Source organism: Alosa pseudoharengus, unplaced genomic scaffold (assembly GCF_046254945.1).
Source record: "Alosa pseudoharengus isolate Yale_2024_CS ecotype anadromous, Long Island Sound unplaced genomic scaffold, YU_APseudo_1.1 YU_APseudo_1.1_scf_4, whole genome shotgun sequence".
Lineage (NCBI taxonomy): Eukaryota > Metazoa > Chordata > Actinopteri > Clupeiformes > Clupeidae > Alosa > Alosa pseudoharengus.
Genome location: NW_027468774.1, coordinates 16,575,619 through 16,594,988, shown reverse-complemented (window position 1 = coordinate 16,594,988; position 19,370 = coordinate 16,575,619). Strand labels below are relative to the sequence as shown.

The window sequence follows — 19,370 nt, the reverse complement described above, 5'->3', positions numbered from 1 at the left end:
ATAATCTGTCCCAAGGAGGTGGTGTAGATAGCAAAGAGAAGGGGGCCCAGCACTGAGCCCTGGGGGACCCCTGTGGGGAGATGGTGAGGTGCAGATAGCTGTCCAAGCCATGATACGTTAAACGAGCGTCCTGTGAGGTAGGATTCAAACCAGGAGAGAGCAGAACCGGAGATTCCCATGTTAGAGAGTATAGAGAGAAGGATGCAGTGATTAACCGTGTCAAAGGCAGCCGATAAGTCAAGCAGAATGAGTACTGATGACTCGAGTGGTCGCCCTGGCTTCTTTTAAGGCTTCTGTTACGGACAGCAGAGCCGTTTTGGTAGAGTGGCCGCTTTTGAACCCAGACTGATTTGGATCCAGAAGGTTGTTCTGTGAAAGGAAGTCAGAGACCTGTTTGGAGACTGCTCGTTCAATGCCTTTGGATAGGAAAGGCAGGAGTAAGACAGGGTGGTAGTTCTCGACGTTGAGAGAAGCTAACGGTGTTACCCGGGCCATTTTGAACGCTGTTGAAAATGTGCCGGAGGTTAGCGAGGCATTGATCACATGTGTGATAGCTGGTGCGATGGTCGGGCTGATGGACTGAAGTAGGCTCGTAGGTATAGGGTCCAGCGAGCATGTGGTTGGACAGCTACATGTCAGGAGTCTAGATACTTCACTCTCCGAGAGAGGCGCGAATGCTGAAAAAGATGTTCCAGCAGCCCCTAGAGGTTGTAGAAGTGCGGTATCTGAGTCTGATGTGTGGGCATGTAGAGAATTAGATAGATAGATAGATATACTTTATTGATCCCTAGGGGAAATTCAAGGTCACAGTAGCATACAGACAACACACACACACATTCAATAACAGCAGAAAAAGTAATTAAAAGTATATAATATAAAAAACACAACTAAGCAATAAGGACAGTAGAATATAAAGAATATGCTAAATATACTAAAATACAAATTATACTAAATAACACTTAATCTAAATCTATTCTAAAAACAGTATCCACATAGTGGGTGATTAATCAAGAGGTGCATGCAATGACTGAGGCAGGAGGGGGTGAAGAGGCAGACAGACTATGCGGATAAGTCTATCTCTCCTCTTCCCTTAAGTGAAGCATTGAACAGTTCAATGGCCCTGGGGACAAACGACTTCCTCAGTCAGTCTGTTGTGCAAGGCAGTGAGCGAAGTCTCCAGCTGATCAGGCTCTTCTGCTTTACAAGTGCTGTGGAGTGGTTGACACTCATTGTCCAAGATGTATATCAGTTTGTTCAGGGTCCTTTTGTCAGATACACATCTGTGCATGGAGGATCACCAAAGGCCTGAGGTGTGGTCAGGAGAGGACAAGCTGGACTTGGATAGCTGGTACCTCTCCCTGGCCTATGGGGACCCCTTTGCCTTGAGTACGTCAGTAAAAAGAAAGAAAGTTGAGAAAAACCAGAAGCCATATGAACTAATAGTTTAATAGACTTGAATGGTGAATGTTAGCTTACCTTAATCATACGGGACTGATTGTAACCTGCTTATTTTTGGTCTTGTGAATTTTATAGTGAAGGTGAACACCGCTGCACCGGAGGGGTTCAGAGCCTGAGAACATGACCGCATCACATCCCCCGCACACAAGTGAGTCAGAAATATGATTTGCATTTGTTTGTTTAATTTAGGGAGGGTAATATCTCATAATTTCTATTCTGTAGAGGTGTTGTTTTCTTTCAAATTATGTGATGAATATCTTGATACATTATGTTTTTCTTTTCTTTTTTTCTTGCCTCGCAGCACTTGCCTTACCCCACACTGCAGTCCTTGACCTGAGACCACCTGGTCAAGGGTACTGCTACATCCACTCATGCGAGATCTCCTCGCCACTGAGATAGGGCGTGGAGGGGATGGAAAGGGACAGGAGACCCTGGGAATACTTAGCAGACCTTGGGGCTCTTAGTACACTCAATGTAGTCAAAACTTACTTACACCTACTCAATTAAATAGCCTATACTAAACAGAGTTCCAAAAGTATACAGAGTATACCACAGTATACTAAGCCCATTGTAGTTTAGCGTATCAAAAATGCTTTAATGAAATTTATTATAATGGAAAAATCTTCATTTTTCACTTCTCTTCATTTCATTAGTGAAATTCCATTCTTTACATTTTCACTTCTTACACCTTTATTAGACCTTAATTTTTTGATGGCAGTTTCCAGGGAATTGATGACAACAGTCATGCACAATTCTAGAGGTGTCTTCTCTCTTATTAGTTGCCCTTATGTTGTTCCATGTTCCACTTCAGATTGCTTTGGAAGCCTTCTCCTGGATTGCAGTCTGGGGTTGTGCCTGGCCTGGTCATCATTTTCTCTTTTTCATTTTGATCCAGTAGTTTGGAATCCTATTGTTGTTTCAAACAATTCCTCTCACCAATCATCCTGAAAGTCACCTTGAAATTCTTCCTTTTGAATCAGTATTTGGGATACAAGCTTGCATCCATATTGACATTTCTATCATCGGTCTGACATTTGTCACCATGTGCATAGCATTAATTCCTGCAGGCGCCTAGCCTGGGTGTTCCCATGCTGCCTTGCGCGCGATTTGATTCACGCTGCTAAGGCAGCCTGGAGACCATGGAGCAAATTTTCGCCTGAGATAGGGGACCAATCACAGAACAAGGGGGAAAGCAAGACGATGATGAGCTATGCACAGATGCATTCTATAGACATCCGTGGCACCCAATAAATGGATCTGGGCATTTTTTTCAAATACGAGAAAATGAACGTTTGGTTTCCAGACCACGTCTCATTGAGAAGTGGTGGCGCTAGCCAGGCTAGCAGGCGCCCCTGCCCATAACATAGCTTTGTAGCTGCCTGAATTTGCATATCACCGGAGTTCATCAACTCTATAGTCGCACATCAATGCAAAGAAATAAGTGTTGACATTGAGGGGAGTGTTAATTTATTTTCATTGTGTCCCCTAGGTTATATCTGTGGCCTGAAATGCCTTGTATGTGAAAAAAAAACTTCTTCCCGAAGCACTTTTGAATTTATTTCCTCAGCATATTAGGTCATATCATAGATTATTATGCCAATTATTTGAACAGTGAAAATAATAATAAAAGAGTTTTTGAACTTTAATGTCACTAATTCTGATTATTCAATGATTCATTTGAATTTAAATATGTAAAATACTTTCACAGCAAAAAATATATATGCGATTAATTTAGATTAATTAATCACAGAGTATGTAATTAATTAGATAAAAAATTTTAATCGATTGACAGCCCTACTATTAAGTATAATACTTTATATAGCCAACCTGAGCTATGTTTTTTTACTGTAATTCAGACACAATTGAATTTATAAACTTACTACACATTACTCTAAGACTGTAACTTACGGTCGGTTTCTACACACCGAAATTTCGCTTCGCTCTCATGAGAGCGAATCGCCGAGGCAGGCGAAACAAAGTTGGCGAAGGTTTAACTTTATTCAAATGAGGACCATTCGAGAACCAATCAGGTCTGCGTGTTTGTGTTTGGAGGCGGGAGTTACAAAAAAGTCTGACCAAGATGGCGGAGACTACCTGAGCTGTAACACGAAAATTTATATGTGATTAAAATGTTTCTACACGAACATTGGTACTTTTATCAACACAAATTGTGGTTTAAATGCCACATGAACTTAGTCAGGGCACATACACCACTAAATAGACCACTGTATATGTTAGTTTAAAGGGACACCAGGCAAGCCTGATGCTTTTTCTTACGTGTCGATATGTGTGTGAGCCCTCGCATCTTCCGTCAAGGGTTTTTGCTGCTTCTTCGCCGGCTCTGCCATTATTCACCCTTTGCATGTGACGTCGCATCACAAATAAAGTAACCAAATCGCTTTGCAATATTTTAGTCCAGAAATACTTATGGGTGTTCATTTACAGTTATGTTAATTACAGTAACATTACGACCTACAGTATCTGCCCTTGCTGTTACCACCAGTTTTAACTATTTACATTTGCGATCATGACCCATTTCATCTAACAACACCACTGGCATCTTTCTTTGACTATCAGACCCCGAACAGCAATCCATTGATCTGCAAAGATGTTGTAATGGTGTTCAGTTCATCATAATCGTTATGACATAATGTAATTTGCCGTACGTCTCCTATCTTTTTGCCGTCCAGCATGGCGCCGTCACGTGACTAAGTCACATGTTTGCAAAGGGTGAATTCACACGTTTGCAACAATCGATAGCGTTTCGTTATCCTGCCCAGAGAATGTCTAATAAGGGGAGAACCGCCACTCTCGGGAAACTTCCGGTTTCTGAACTGGTTGCAGCTTCCTTTTGTGGTTCCACATGAGGGCGCTCACGAATAAGTGCAGAATGAATGGAGGCCTATGGAGCTGTACCCCTCAAATCCACTTTTCTCGGGATATAATTTTTTGCCCAGAAATTTGAATGTTGCAGTCAAAAGAGGGGGCAGAGAAAATACAAACCGCTGAGTATTATATTTTTTGTGTCAGTTATTTGTTGACGTCATTCATTAGCAAAAAGCTAGTGTGTTGTGGGCAACAACGACCCAACCTGTAAGAAATCGAAAGGACGTGACTACTCGTTCATTTTTGACCTATAATCCATATTGAGCTAGCAGAAACCACAATCAAATCTTCAATTTCTCAACGACAACCAGGTGAAAGAGACAAATTTAGCCGTCTAGCTCCATAGACCCCCATTGTTTTTGCACTTATTCGTGATCGCCCCTAGCGGAACTGCAACAGATTGCAGGTACAATGGAGTTAATAGGGAGTGATCCGGCTCTCCGTAAACGGGCTCTGACAATCGTGAAAGCAAGGCTAAATTAGCTAAATTACTATTAAATCCGCTTAGCATCATTAGCATGTTGCACATATTTGTTTAAAACTCTTGCATTCAAGTTGACTGATCATCGCAATACCAATGTTTCCCAAAAGGGCCTGTCCCAAAGGAGAACAAGTATTACCTTGAAACTTAAACACACCTGGGGAAACTAAAAGATCCAATCAGTAGGCCCTATACTATGATAAACTAGCCAACTATGCTGCTTCGTTTACAATATATATGTTCAGGCTTCAGCCAGACAGCTGAATGAAAGAGGTAGAGTTGTAATAGCAGCAATGTAGCATAGTAGGCCTAGGCTATAGGCTAATCTGCATAAAGTGTGCATCATAAATATCAGACATTTAGTATTCTCTGTTTTTATATCAGGATATAAAATAATACAGATATATTAGGGGTTTGCACGGCGTGTCATCAGATCTGGACATCGCCATATTGGAGATACTCGCCTCATTAGAAAGCATTAGGCACTGAAGTAAATCCCTAACATAGTCAATAAAAATGGTTCATTATTGCCGTGTTTTAGGTTGTACCAATAGGTCAGACTGAGAAAAACATCTGGTGTAGCTATCGACTTCCAAAAGTTATTAAAAAACCAGGGAGAAGGGCCAATAATGCCTGAAGTTAGAGGAAGGGGGGCGCTTGTGGTTGAACTTGGTACTTCGTCTCCCTCACCCAACTCATGGATCTGCTGCCAATAATCCGTAATTTCTCGAAACATCGCGCCTTTTCTTGTGGTCCAAGTCCTGCCCTATATGTCTTTGCATCTTAGACGCATTTTGATGAGCTTTTCTGTTGTTTAGACACGCTACAATCACGTAAGATATCCAAAGTGCATAATACTCCATTGTACTTCATTCACTGAGTATCGGCAATATGGCCGCGCGAGCTGGGTTACCATAGTTACCGGCCAGTGCACGTCGGTGCGTGACGTCGGTGCAAACCCCTAATTATATATTCTATTGTAATCCTCTGGTGTTCTAAGGTAGGCTATTGAAATGTTATTTAATAAAATGCCCCCCCCCCCAAAAAAAAAAAGAAAAATCGAGGTTTGTATCATAACCGTAGGTCAAAAATCGTGATACAAACCGTATCTTAAAGTTCTAGTATGGCAATACAGCTATGTGCCAACAAGTGACTAGCAGTTGAGGAACTTCGCTTAAACTTAATATACTAATAGTCAGTACATACTAACGTCGGTTAGAACGTACTACTCAACCGTCAATTTAGTACGTTATTTATGTATGCGAGCGAGTAGTAAGCATACAATTCGGACGTACTGGGCAGCCATCTTGCATGTCCTTTGACCCCGGATGTTTACATGTGACGCCGACACACATGACGCACGCCGCGAAAAACTACATTGTAGTCAAAGATGGTTGATTACGAAGATACTTCATGAGAGGCCATTTCCTGTCCCTGGAAATTTATGCAAAAAGGGTAGCAGTACACGCCCCCGCACATTTATAGTGATCGGGCTCTCTTTTTAACATTGAGGTCTATGGCAGAATCCAAGAATTTCCCAGAATTTGTCAAAGCCTTATTTTTCTGAGCAATGGATGCACATTTCGGACACGGTATCATGATCTCCAAACCCTCCTCCCTATTTCAGTAGAATGTTGTGATAGTATGACCATCCAGTCGGGAGAAAATCAACATTAATGAAGGTGTACACCAAGTTTATTTTGTACTCCGGAAAGTACTGTTGTTCGATAGACTTCAAAAGTTATGTTGGTTTTGTGCGAATCCGCTCAATGGACTACATCTCTCGTCTCGAACGATGTACGTCACCAACGTAATGAAACGATAAGATTAGCTGTTATGCTAGTTAACGGTTGCATCTTGCTGCCTGCTATGTCACTTAACAGTATGTAATGTACAGTTTATGGACGAATACAACTTACCTGATGTGTTTAATCCTCTGACTCATGGTATTTTCATCGGCAAGGAAAGCCCAATTAAGACCTGTTGCTGGCAGAAGCTATTGTACAATCTAGCGTGGCTGTGAATGAGCTAACGTAGCGCGACTGATGGGTTTGTAGTCGTTGGAATTACGATCTTTCACAATGTTGTAATTCAATAGTTACGAAACAAACTGCAAATGTCTTTACATGAAAAATTGTCTTTAAAATTGACAAACATCATATGGGTAATTCAAGGCACAAGTCAACCGGGACCAGAAAAGAATTTATTTTTCGCCATAGACTGGCGTTCAAAATTTTTTGAAAGATAGGTCCCATGGAGGCAAACGGAAGTGGCGTCACTGGGACACTGAATTGCGTTTCCCCCCATGATTTCTGTGTGTCTCCAGAGAACGTCTAATAAGGGGAGAACTGCCACTCTCGGAAAACTTACGGTTTCTGTACTGGTTGCAGTTCCTTCTGTGGTTCCACATGAGGGCGCTCGTCCACGAGTTCAGAATGCATGGCGGTCTATGGAGCTGTACCCCTCAAAATCCACTTTTCTCAGGATATAATTTTTTTTCAAGTAATTTGAGTATTGTATTCGAAAGGGGAGGCAAAGAAAATACACTTGGTGGAGTATTATATTTTTTAAAATCACTTAATTGTTCTAAAAAGCCTTTCAAATGTGTCAATGACGTCATTCATTAGCACAATGCTAGCGTGTTATGTGCAACAACGACCCAACCTGTAAGAAATCAAAAGGACATAAGTACTCGTTCATTCAACTTTTGACCTATAACCCATGTTGAAGTTATACAAACTACAATCAAATCTGAGATTTGTCAACGACAATCAGGTGAAAGAGACAAATTTAGCCGTCTAGCTCCATTGACTCCCATTCATTCTGCACTCATGGCTATCGCCCCCAGTGGAACTCTGGTGGAACTACATCCAAAATTTGGTACATAGACTTAAAGGACAATTCCGGCGCAAAATGAACCTAGGGGTTAATAACACATGTGTACCACACTTACACAGTAGCATAATGAGGGTCTCTACATGTAAACCGAAGCATTGAGAACTTTGTAAGTGTAAAGGCAGTTTATTAAAAAGAAACACATTACCGTTCACGTCTGGTTCACATATACAGGCAGGCGATGTGAACTAAAATCAAATGTAATTTCCTCAATATAGGCCTATCAGAAATAATAGCTCCGATGTAACATAACTTGTATAGTGTACTTACTTAGTGGATGTCCTGGTCCCTCTGGTATGGATCGCCGCTGCCTGTGTGGCATTGACTACAGGTAGCTTCTAGCTCTCTCTCTCATAGCCCTTTCACGGAGCTCCCGCAGCTCTTCGTTGGTATATTCCGACTCGAAAAGATAAGGACGTCCAATAAGGGTTCATCCTCGATGTCTTCAAATTCGTTCAAATAACCTGCCATCTCTTATGTCTCCTGTTGCGTTCAGTGCTTCTCTTTTGCACAGTCCTTCTGCAACGTTTCACCCGAGATTCACTTCACATCCCAGAGTTCTTTTTAACCAAGGCACCTGCCTGTATGTGAACCAGACGTGAACGGTAATGCGTTTTTTTTTTTTTATAAACTGCCTGTACACTTACAAAGTTCTCAATGCTTCGGTTTACATGTAGAGACCCTCTATATGCTACTGTGTAAGTGTGGTGCTATTTTGAGCCTTGTTAGTGGTATAGAAATAGCTATTTCTATGCCCCGAAGGCTAGCGTTAAACGCTAATAAGCGGTTTGCAATAAAACTGGTCACATTCGACTAGCATGAAAACAAATCCCAGCGAACGGTCGAACTCGGTACACATGTGTCATTAACCCCTAGGTTCATTTTGCGCCGGAATTGTCCTTTAATACGGAGTGGCAAGGCTCTCCGTAGACGGGCTGGTGCCTCTCTGTTCTGTTATATTTTCCCACGGTTGTGTTGGGAGAAGGGGGTGTGGAGTAAAAGTGACGTGGGGCTCAGGCCCGGGAAAATGAACTTGAACTTGGGGCAGTCCGCCCCCCCCCCCCTCTCTCTCTCTTCTTGGATTGTGCATCTTGAGAGCACGCATGTTACACTGAGCAATAAATGCTGTAAGATCCAATTCAGTTGTCACATGGCCTTTTATATTGATTTAACAACAAAACACACGCAGAGTAGATTTAAGGGAGGTCAAAACACTCCCGTTACACAAGTTCACTTGAGTATAAACTATCCACTTTAAAGAATGTCAGTAATATCATTCAGCTAGTTATCATTTCAAAGAAATTACACTTCTCCGTTTAAACATAGTCTGATATTAAAGCTACCTTGTGTAAGAACTTCTCCCATCTAGCGGTGAAATTCTATATGACAACCAACTGAATATTACTTTCTAGCCCCTCCCATTCCGAGCGCATTTTAACTCCTACGGTGGCCGTTTCATGCCAAAGTTAACATTGCTACGACTTCGTCCGGTGTTCCTTCCAGTTATAAGGTTACTTTAGAAAACAATTACACATTGCATTTAGTTATATAGCCAGTAAACATGTTGGGTATGACCTCTATGTAAAGTGAATAGCCTAGTTTTACGTTTTCATTATTTTGGTAGGCTACTATTTCATTGCTAGCATCAGCTATCAGGTTCCCAAACGAATGCATGCTAATGTTATAGTACAGTAGATTCAGTGCTATCGTTATTCTGTATGTGCGAGATTAATAGTGTAAAGGCAATGTTTACAGCGTAGCCTACTATTTTTCTCAGTGAGCAGAGTCAGAGATCAGTCGATGCAACGGAGGTGCAAGGGAAAGGTAAAGGAAGAGGGAAAGGTAAAGAAAAGCCAAGAGCCGGTGGCAGAGGATCGATGAGACCTCCTAGGCAAAGAAAAAGTAAGACTCCAAAAGATGACGAGGAGAGACTGGAAGAACTTCAAAGACAAAGGAGAGAAGCAACGGAGGTTTGTGTTTTTAATATATTTCTCTGAACAATATCAATGTCAATGACACCGAAATTAGCTCGGAAGCTGCACCAGGCACGTTCGTTTGCGTTGCGTCTGTTGCAGAAAAAAAATAGACCATTAATCTAAAATTGATTTTACGCGTTGTGAACGGAACGCTTCAGTCACGCGCTTGGTGTAGCTTCCCTGCCTGTTTGTATCTCAATTGTTTGTAGCAATTTCTAGCTGTTGCCAGTCAACTGCATGATGCGAGATGTCTCCCAGTGAAATCACGACACATAATTACGTTATGGTCTATAGAAAATGTTACACAACATTTTCACCTTTTCATTGTCCATACACATACATAGTATTCATCATTTTGTGTGAACACTTGAAAAATGACACAGAGTAGGCTACTATTACTACTACTCTGCTAACAATCTAACTTTGCTACCTAAACAAGCCTATCTGATCTTATTTCTTGTCTTATTTCTTCAGACTTGTGGATGGAATGAGCCTGCAAGAGCACAGGAACCTCACCACACAGTTGCTATAGTGAGGCAGCCAGGTCTGGTGTTTGATGCATCAGTGCAGACATGTCGTCCCCCCACCTGTGCCAGGGATGCCTTGGTGTAGTTGTACACACTGCAGAGACATGCCAATCGATCAGAAGAGAAAATGCTGTGGACAAAACCCTGCCACCTGTGTGAGCCTTCTGCCTCACTACACACAGCACTGCCTAGATGAAGGTTTTCTCCAGATTCACAGGCAGTACATCACAGACATCACAGCATTAGGCCATGTAAGAGAGCCAGGTGATGACAATAGAGTTCAGATATGCTACCTACAGACATTTCATTTTCTGGCAGCATGGGTCTCTAGGACAGGGTAATAGAAGAGTGATCCCAAGCTGTGTGTGTAGGATAAGGGATAAATTCCCTGACCCTCAGGGACATCTCTGGAATTTATTTCACCTTCCTATAATGTTGTAATGTTGTGTTATTGTAAATAGTTTTGTATTAGTGTTCTTGTACTGCCTGTTCCTTTTAAAACTGTATTTAATTTATTTTACACCGGTACATCGCTATATTTTGCTTTCATGAAAATAAAAACTTTTAGAATTGATAAGAGACTGTTCATGCTGTACCTCATACATTACATCCACAAACTTATAATTAAAAAAGGAGTTGTGGTAATTTACCATTTTGAAACACCAAATGACAGTAACATGGTCAACAATGTTATTTGCAATATATTTATTTACAGAAATTAACAAATTATGGTATTTACACATGAACCCTTCCTTTTTGTATGGTGCCTTTGAAGCAACATGGGCCATCATTCTAAATTTGCAGTCTCCTGGAAAGCTGATCCTGTGGAAGACATGCAGTGTCGTTAGACATACACGCCATTTTATATAGTTCAACATATTGTTACTAATCTGTATAGTGCTATTTTGCCTAGACTGAGTTACAGGCAAGGTTACAATGAAGGCATGCACGTGCATCACATAACAAGACCATTGAATTTCGTCCACATCCTCCTCCACGATGCTCATGTCATGTAGGCTTTGTAAAAAATATTGTAGCGTTCAAAGGTTTCAGGACGCCAAGAGTAGTTCAAAGTAAGCTTTATTACTCAGGAACGAGGGCAGGGACACAGACAGACCAAGACACAGAACACAATGCAAACAGGGCAGGTCAAGCACGCACACACACTACACATACAGGGGAGGACGCAGCCTCCCACACAAAAAGGATCACACACGAGGGAGAACTAAAAGGGAAACATGTCACACTAAAGACGCTAACTTTACACTTATAACTAAGGAGAAATACAGACATAAACCCCCCGATTGTTCACCCTCAAGTCCCAGCATGCCTTTCGGTGGAAAACGCTAACACAGTCTTTATGCGCCGACGCTACATAGCTCCCCCAACAAGCCGTTGCCGTCCTCGGCAACGACCACGAGGTAGCCACATGCTAGCGTCGGCGCGCGTCGCCCGCCACTCAGTCCAGTGCGACAGTTCCGCCAACTCACGTGGGGTGCACGCGCCGCAGGAGCTCACTCAACGGGGCGCCACGCTGCTAACAATCCAATTCGGGCGTGCTAGCAGCCACGTGGCCGACCCGCTCGTCACCAGCTCCCTCTCAGCAGCCGTCCTCAGGCTGCACTTTCCGCGGCGTGTCACCACGGCACTCCTCCTCTCCAGACGGGGCCCTAGGTGGCCTTACAACCGTCGACACTGTCCCAAGCACCGGAACTCACGGGTCAACTGTCGCTGCACCTCCGTCGCTCCGCTCCGTCGATTCACCGACCAGGACAGACAGGCTCCGGTTCCGCTGCAGCCGGACAACCGTTGCTGCCTCGCTCCGTTGTCCTGCTCTGCTCCCGGCCCGCTCCACTCCGTCGTGGTCGCGACGAAGGCTTGACCCTCCGAGGTGGCCATGCTATCAAACTCCACACAACGAACTTTTTTTTTTTTTTAAAGGCGCCGGCCAACAGGCCAACTAGAACTAGCGCCTAGCACAGCACGGTGCCCCTCACACGCACCCAAAAGTTAGCACACACCAAAACAGTCACACACTAGAGAGCTCTCTCCCTCTTCCCTACCCAAAAGTCCTCGCACCCCTCATGGCTCCAGAATGGCGCGAAGCAGGCGCGGCCGCCCAGGCTCCCCATCCTCCTCGCCACTTCCATCTCCCCCGCGACAAACGGACTCCTCTCCGGGACCCACAGTCGGCCCGTCGAGGAGGGTCGGAAGAGAGCCGCCAGCTCTCGCTGTCTCTCCCCCGGCGGGGGCAGCCTTTCCGGCCCCACCTCGAATGGCAATCCTCGTGGCCCGTCCTCCGCGCTGCTCTCACTCTCGTTCCCGCTCTCGCCGCCGCTCTCCTCCACGCTCGCCCCTGGCGCGCTCCCCGCCACCAGCAGGCCCAAGTCTTCTCTGAGGAACCCGCTCACTTCCTCCTCACGCGGCTCGAGACGACGGCCCTCCTCCTCCGAACAGAGCTCTCCCGGCGCTTCGTCTGCCGCGCGGAGCCAGGCCTTGATGATTGCGCCCCTCCTCCTCTCTCTTCGTCGCCGAGCCTTTGTGCGAGCCTTCGGAGCCCTTAAAAGGGCTGGCGGGAGCTCGATCGGCCCCCACCCCGGGGTCAGGTCGCCTGCCCTCTCGTAGACTCCCGGGGCAGGGGCAGCTCCGCCACTCAGTCCAGCGTTGGAGGCATCCATCTTCGAAAGTCACTTCTGACACCAATGTAGCGTTCAAAGGTTTCTGGACGCCAAGAGTAGTTCAAAGCAAGCTTTAATACTCGGAACGAGGGCAGGGACTCAGACAGACCAAGACCCACACACTACACATACAGGGGAGGTCGCAGCCCCCCACACAAAAAGGATCACACACGAGGGAGAACTAAAAGGGAAACATGTCACACTAAAGACGCTAACTTTACACTTATAACGAAGGAGAAATACAGACATAAACCCCCCTATTGTTCACCCTCGAGTCCCAGCATGCCTTTCGGTGGAGAACGCTAACACAGTCTTTATGCGCCGACGCTACAATATATATAAATGCTTATATCATGAAAATATACAATAGAGAATGTCATCGGGTATAGACATTATGAGCATTGATGGGTTACCTCTGTTCAAGGTTCTCAATTTCAGGGGCTTCTGCAATTGCGCCAAGATGCTAATCTGAAATGAATAAGCAGAGCGTTTCACAACATATAACAGTACATAAAATGGTAAACACCAAGATATTAAAAATATACTTTCAGTTATTATCAAACAACAATCACATAGAATCAACAATTGTTTTCATGCAGTGAAAAACGTTCAGACAATTTAGTAGGCTACGTCTACAATTAATAAGACTACAGGACAGGCCTCAGGATGTGAACGTCACCCTTGGAATTGGCTACACTAGCATTATCAGATTAGGATATATTTAGGCTACAAAGCAAAAGCAATGAAAAATAACTACAATTTAGTGCCCTTTGCCTGTGATCCGTCATAGCAGATTTATGTTACAATCCTTTTTCATCGACGCGAGGAAAAGTATCCCAGACGTCATTCTAGCGTTATGGACAACCATGCTATACTAAGCCAAGCAACTATAAAACTTCGAATTTACACCATAGACTGTATGTTTACACGAATAGGCCAAATTACCTGTCGAGGAGAAAGCAGGCAATTTCGGCGTCCCTTTTAAAATCCTTGCTCCTCACGAGCTCTTTCCATCTTAGAAAAGCCACTCCAATATTGACTTTGGTCTGTTGTTTTTCCGGTCGCGTTGGCGTTTTAATTCTCTTTTTCGCTTCCTTGGCGACTCCTTTTCATGTCCTCGAGAATAGTTGTAATCCTCCATTTTCAACAGACTTTCAAATCTGCCGGCAGTCGCGAGTAGACTGATCATGCAATGAGTGTTGCCTACAAGCGCGAAAGGCGGAGCTGAATTTCCAGGAATGTCCCTCGTTGGCGAATGTATTTCAAAGATGGAGGCGCAACATGGATTCAGCCATTTGCGCGGCTCGCGCGTATGTATTTGGAATAGCAGATTCTACACTTACGAGAATACTTTGATTAGTAAGTGGAAATAATTACACATGAATGAGCACATATTTTTGAAAGAACAAATGGGTTTTTGCTAAGAATTAACTCAAAAAAGTACACAATGTAGCTTTAAGTTATTTTTTTTACAAATCCAAACACTAAAAAATGACACTATTAGGCTTGAAATGATCATAAACACTTACATGACAAAATTTTCCAAAAACCTCTCAACAAATCCAGAAAGACATAATGACCAATTTATTGGTAAAATTCCACAAGTCTTCTATTGACATTAGCGCAGCAAAGGTTGACTCTTTTCTCATACCCTGAATTCCCCAACTGCCACAGAGCCCAATGAATACACCGCATCACATAAAACAAATCGACAAAATTGTCCAGCTGATTAATGACCCGATAGCCTACTTACGCGTCTATTTCCTGGGGACACCTCCTTCCCTCTCGGGAGCGTATTTTAGCCACTTTTTGACCGTCTCCCCGAAAACCAATACTGTGCTTCCGGGAAGCTGTTTCTGGAGTGCCGCTGAAACCGAGCAAAGCAAAGGACATCAAACATCAGGTAAATATCTATACTTCATTGTACGTAGCCATACATAGGCTACAAAAACATTGTATAACATTATACGAAAGTTAAGTGAAAGTTAAGTATGGACGCACGCATGTCCCAGGTAAAAAAGTAGTATACTTTAGTGTGTTAGAAATATGATTAAAGTACATGAAGTATAAAGCAAGTATGCTTACACGTTTTGTACTTTATGTAAAGTATGTTTAATGTGTACTTTTAGAAAGTATACTTCAATGTTATTGTAGATGTTATTAAGTTCAACTTCAGTGTACTAAAATTAAATATACTTATTGTGCAATATTCAAAGTGTTTTTGTAATGTACTTTTTATAAGTGTACTTTGTGGTAAAGTGTACTTTGTGGTTTGTGTATTTTAAATGGTAAAGAAGTTTATTTAGTTTAAAGGTCTCATCTCATCGTTTTTTCATTAATTTTGCAGTGGTCTGTAGTATTGATGAATGCCCTGTGAGCCGGTTTTGGTGAAAAAAATGCTGTCCTGCGTCTGTTTCATGCTGTTCTGCGTCTGTTTCATGCTGTTCTAGTTTGGTGGGGAAGGTGGGCGGGGAGGAACGACTGGATTTCGCCTCTAGTCATGAATATTAATGACATGCTAATGAATTCACCTCTGATTGGCTAACAGTACTGTGACGCTTCCTCCAGTGCGTCCTCATCCGATTCTGCCTGTGCTATGCTCCATATTCAACTTTACAGTGCTAAAACCTGGCTAAAACTCGAGTCAAAACTGTTGCACAAAATGTCTTCGGAGATACAACTTCATGTGTTTGATCCTAGTATTCGAGTAGGAAGAAGAACCGCTTCCTGATCGTTTGTCGGTGAACGTTGGTTTAATAGAATGGTAACAATTGCCTGTCGGCTTAAAATTTCTCCTAAAAGAGGTAACGTTAGCAGCTAAACGTTTGTGACAATCGTCATCTTGCTTTTTTAAGTAACAGTTGGAAACGTTTTAAAATCAAGACCTATTTCTTTACACAGTCAAAAGTCTTTGCAATCTTTCTAGTAGATATTTTACTTCACAACACAAGTAAGCACCCTAAATGCAGTTCAGCCACTGACCTAGCCTGCTAATGCTATCGGAATAGATAGTTATGGTTTGAATTCCATGATACTATCATTGAAAGACCACTTGGTCATAGCCCAATATATATATAGATCTAAATGCAAACACACCTACCTAGCTATATTTTGCTGGAATTGTACCAGAATGCCTACAGAAGCAGAGAATGTGTGCTGCATGACTTCTCCGGTAATGAGAACTATGGCTTTGATAGCCTGACATTGGCAGAGGTTAGCCTACTCAAGTTGTTTTCTGTCACGTATGACAGAAAAAGTAGCCTACTATAGGAATCTTATAGTATTTTGGGACTAAATATTACAGTAATCTTATAGGAATACTATAGTATTTGGACATACTATAGGTACTATAAGACTACTATAGAAAAACTATAGCGGTTACAGGATATTATAGAGTTATTAGTAGTACTTCTACAGTATGTCCCAACTATTCCTATAAGATTACTTTAATATTTTGTCCCAAATACTATAAGATTCCTATACTACTTTTTCGTAAGGGGATTGCTCATGTGGTTAGAAAAATAGGCAACACCAGTACCCCTGTTGTCTGTATGACCCTGTACCCAGGATTAGAACCAGTCTGCCTTAGCATAATGTACTCCCTTCAAAATGCACTAAACATTCGACTATGACGACTATGGCCCTCTGTGAGACAGAAGATATGAAAGGTAAGATAAACCTTTAGCTTAAAAGGGACAAAAACTGATGAAACTCCTAAAACAAATATACAAAACAGGTCAATTTTCAATAAATAACTTTATTATATTTACATACAGCAGCGGTACTCAAAAGTGTGGTCCGCAAGCTCTCAAGTGTTCCACAAGTAGATGTGGTAAAATATAATAGAGGAATTGTTTGCAATATTGAACCAACTTGTATGTAAATCCAAACAGTTCTGCAACACTGATGTAACCTATGCCAGTTTAAATCATATGAATCCTCTGACACCATAAGCAAGGTGCAAAGACAATAAGCAAGGTGGTTCAGTGAGAAGGCCTATTGTGTAATATACTGTTGAAGTAGGTCTACTGTTTTTTTTTTTTTTGCTAGGTGGTCCGTGAAACACTGACAAATAGTAATGTTGCAGTCTATTAAAATAATGCAAACACAAAACAAGAACATCCAAACTATGCACAGAATTAACAATGTCCTCTTTTTGCCAGACGATGCAGACATCTGGCCTACAGATCCTTTGTAAGATGGTGTTGGGATTATTTAGGCAAAAAGGTCTGAGTTGTTGTTTCGGCTTGTATTGTCCTGGGGATCCGAAGGGACAACACACAAAACACATTCGTTGGCTGTGATGATTCTATTACATTGCTCTTTGATTGCGCTGGGCCATAGGTGTTATTGTGGAGATGTCGCTTTCATCCTCCTCCTCCTCTTGATCAACCCGAGGTCTTCTAGCTGGCCTTGGATGAACAGGCTTGATGGCAGTAGAGGTAGCAGGCCCCCATGCCCATGGTGTATCCGAAGTGCTTGTATCAATACTCATACTTTTCATGAAGTATTCTGTTTGGGTACCTAAAGTAAATAAATGTGTATTACTGTCAAGTTACAAGATACTAATAGTACACAGGACATTCACTATCTCACACAAAACTGTACTGGCACAATGGAAACAAAAATATTTTAGTGACTGTGGTAAGGTGTATGATGTACTAAGTAGCACACCCACAAGAAGACATTCGGCAATATCAATTCTATCTGTTATGCAATTCATGGGTTTCATCAGGTCCATTTACACAGGTGTATTAATCAAGCACCATGCAGTCTGCATTCATAATCAAGGTGCTTGATTTTATACACCTGTGGAAAGTGACCTGAAGAAACCCATGAATTGACTTTCCCAAACATTGACGAGCACATAAGAACCTGTATTAGCCTACTAGAAAAAGACTTCTAGAAACTAACTAGCACAACAATAAAAGTTAGATCACAAACCTTTGCTTAACGTGATGACCTAATGTAGGCTAGAAAGCTGTGTAGCCTGACATGAGGATGTGCTCTGGAAGACATACAAAACACTAAGTAAACAGCAAGTAATCAAACAAAACATCATTGTAGGCCTACAAAGGTCAATGTAATAATGGCAAGAAGACATAAATTAGACTAAAGTGTAAATACCCGAGCTCTATAGTGATAGCAACTTCCTAATAGTGCACGGGTATTGTGTTTTTGATTTTCCCTGTTTAGACTAGAACAATACCCGTACTTAGTTGAGCATAATATATTGTTGCTAATATTATTATTTGTGGTTTAACGCTTAGGTTAGAAGATTATAGGTTCAACAAGCTAAATCTCAGGGTAGTGGTCAGTTTCTTATGAGTGTAGCTACACCAGGCACGTAACTGAAGCATTCCGTTCGCGTTATGTAGCCTACTGCAACAATTAGCTTCCAATAGGCCTAATCAATGGAAGTAGCTACACCTGGCGTGTTAGTGGCCTGTAGGCTATGTTCGGGAAAATAGACCATTCCTCTAATGGATTTTACCAGAGCCCTTCCTATTAGACATTCTCTGATTTTACACGTCGCAAACAGAACACTTCAGTTACGTGCCTGGTGTAGCTTCCTGTAATATAGGCTAGCCTAAGCCTAGCTTGTAGCCTACCCTTTTCATGCATGCTAACGTGAAGAATATGAACATGCTATTTTGTAACAGACGTTAGGTGGAAAAGTTTGTTTGTACTTACAGCCTGTGAGCCTGGTGGTCGATCGTCATGACGGTACAGAACCAGGTTTTCAGAACATCGATGCAAAACCACTTTCTAACTGTAGGCAGTGAGTGTGGTCGAAATGATTGGAACACAGAACTAATGTTGCACTACTTCGGTGGTGGTGTTCCAACGATAAATCCGAACCATTTCTTCCTCAACTCTTGTTTCTAAGGCAAGACATGCAACATTGATGTGTTATTGCCACAAATAACACAGGCACGATTTTTTTCCGCCATGTTAGCAACTTGCTGTTAGCTCCTACTAGATGCAGAGACAATCCCCTAGCCGCAAAATCTTCCAGTCTTCCTGTAGGCGGTCACAAGCCAAGGTGGGCGAGGCCATGAATAATCAGTTTCCCTTCGGCGTCATTGAGAAGGGCTCTTTCTGATTCGCTTGTTTTTCTGTGTATTTTCTTTCATTGGTTAATGCGGGCAATGGGGGTAGAAGATCATTTTCACGTGCAGCATGCATATGCAACTTGGAGTGAGCTATAGTATTTCGAAAGTAACAAGTATTAAACGGTTTCTCAGTGAATGAGACCTTTAAGTGTATTAAATTGCTAATACTTACAGTTGTAATATAGTGTACTTATGGAAAGTATATTTTTTGGTAGGCCTAATACATTGTTTGTATAGTTTCATAGTCATAGTATTAAGTTCAACTTCAGTGTACTAAAATTAAATATACTTATTGTGCAATATTCAAAGTGTTTTTGTAATGTAGTTTTTAAAAGTGTACTTTGTTAGTGTAT

General features: G+C 42.3%; 1 long non-coding RNA gene across 1 annotated transcript; it reads right to left on the bottom strand.

The window, feature by feature from the left end:
• Positions 1-17,283: 17,283 nt before the first annotated feature.
• On the bottom strand, positions 17,284-18,875 carry LOC143103003 (uncharacterized). The gene is made up of 3 exons (XR_012982686.1): positions 18,596-18,875; positions 17,846-17,909; positions 17,284-17,425 (listed from the first exon to the last, which is right to left on the bottom strand). It is a non-coding gene; the product is annotated as an uncharacterized LOC143103003 (long non-coding RNA).
• Between the last annotated feature and the right edge of the window lie 495 nt (positions 18,876-19,370).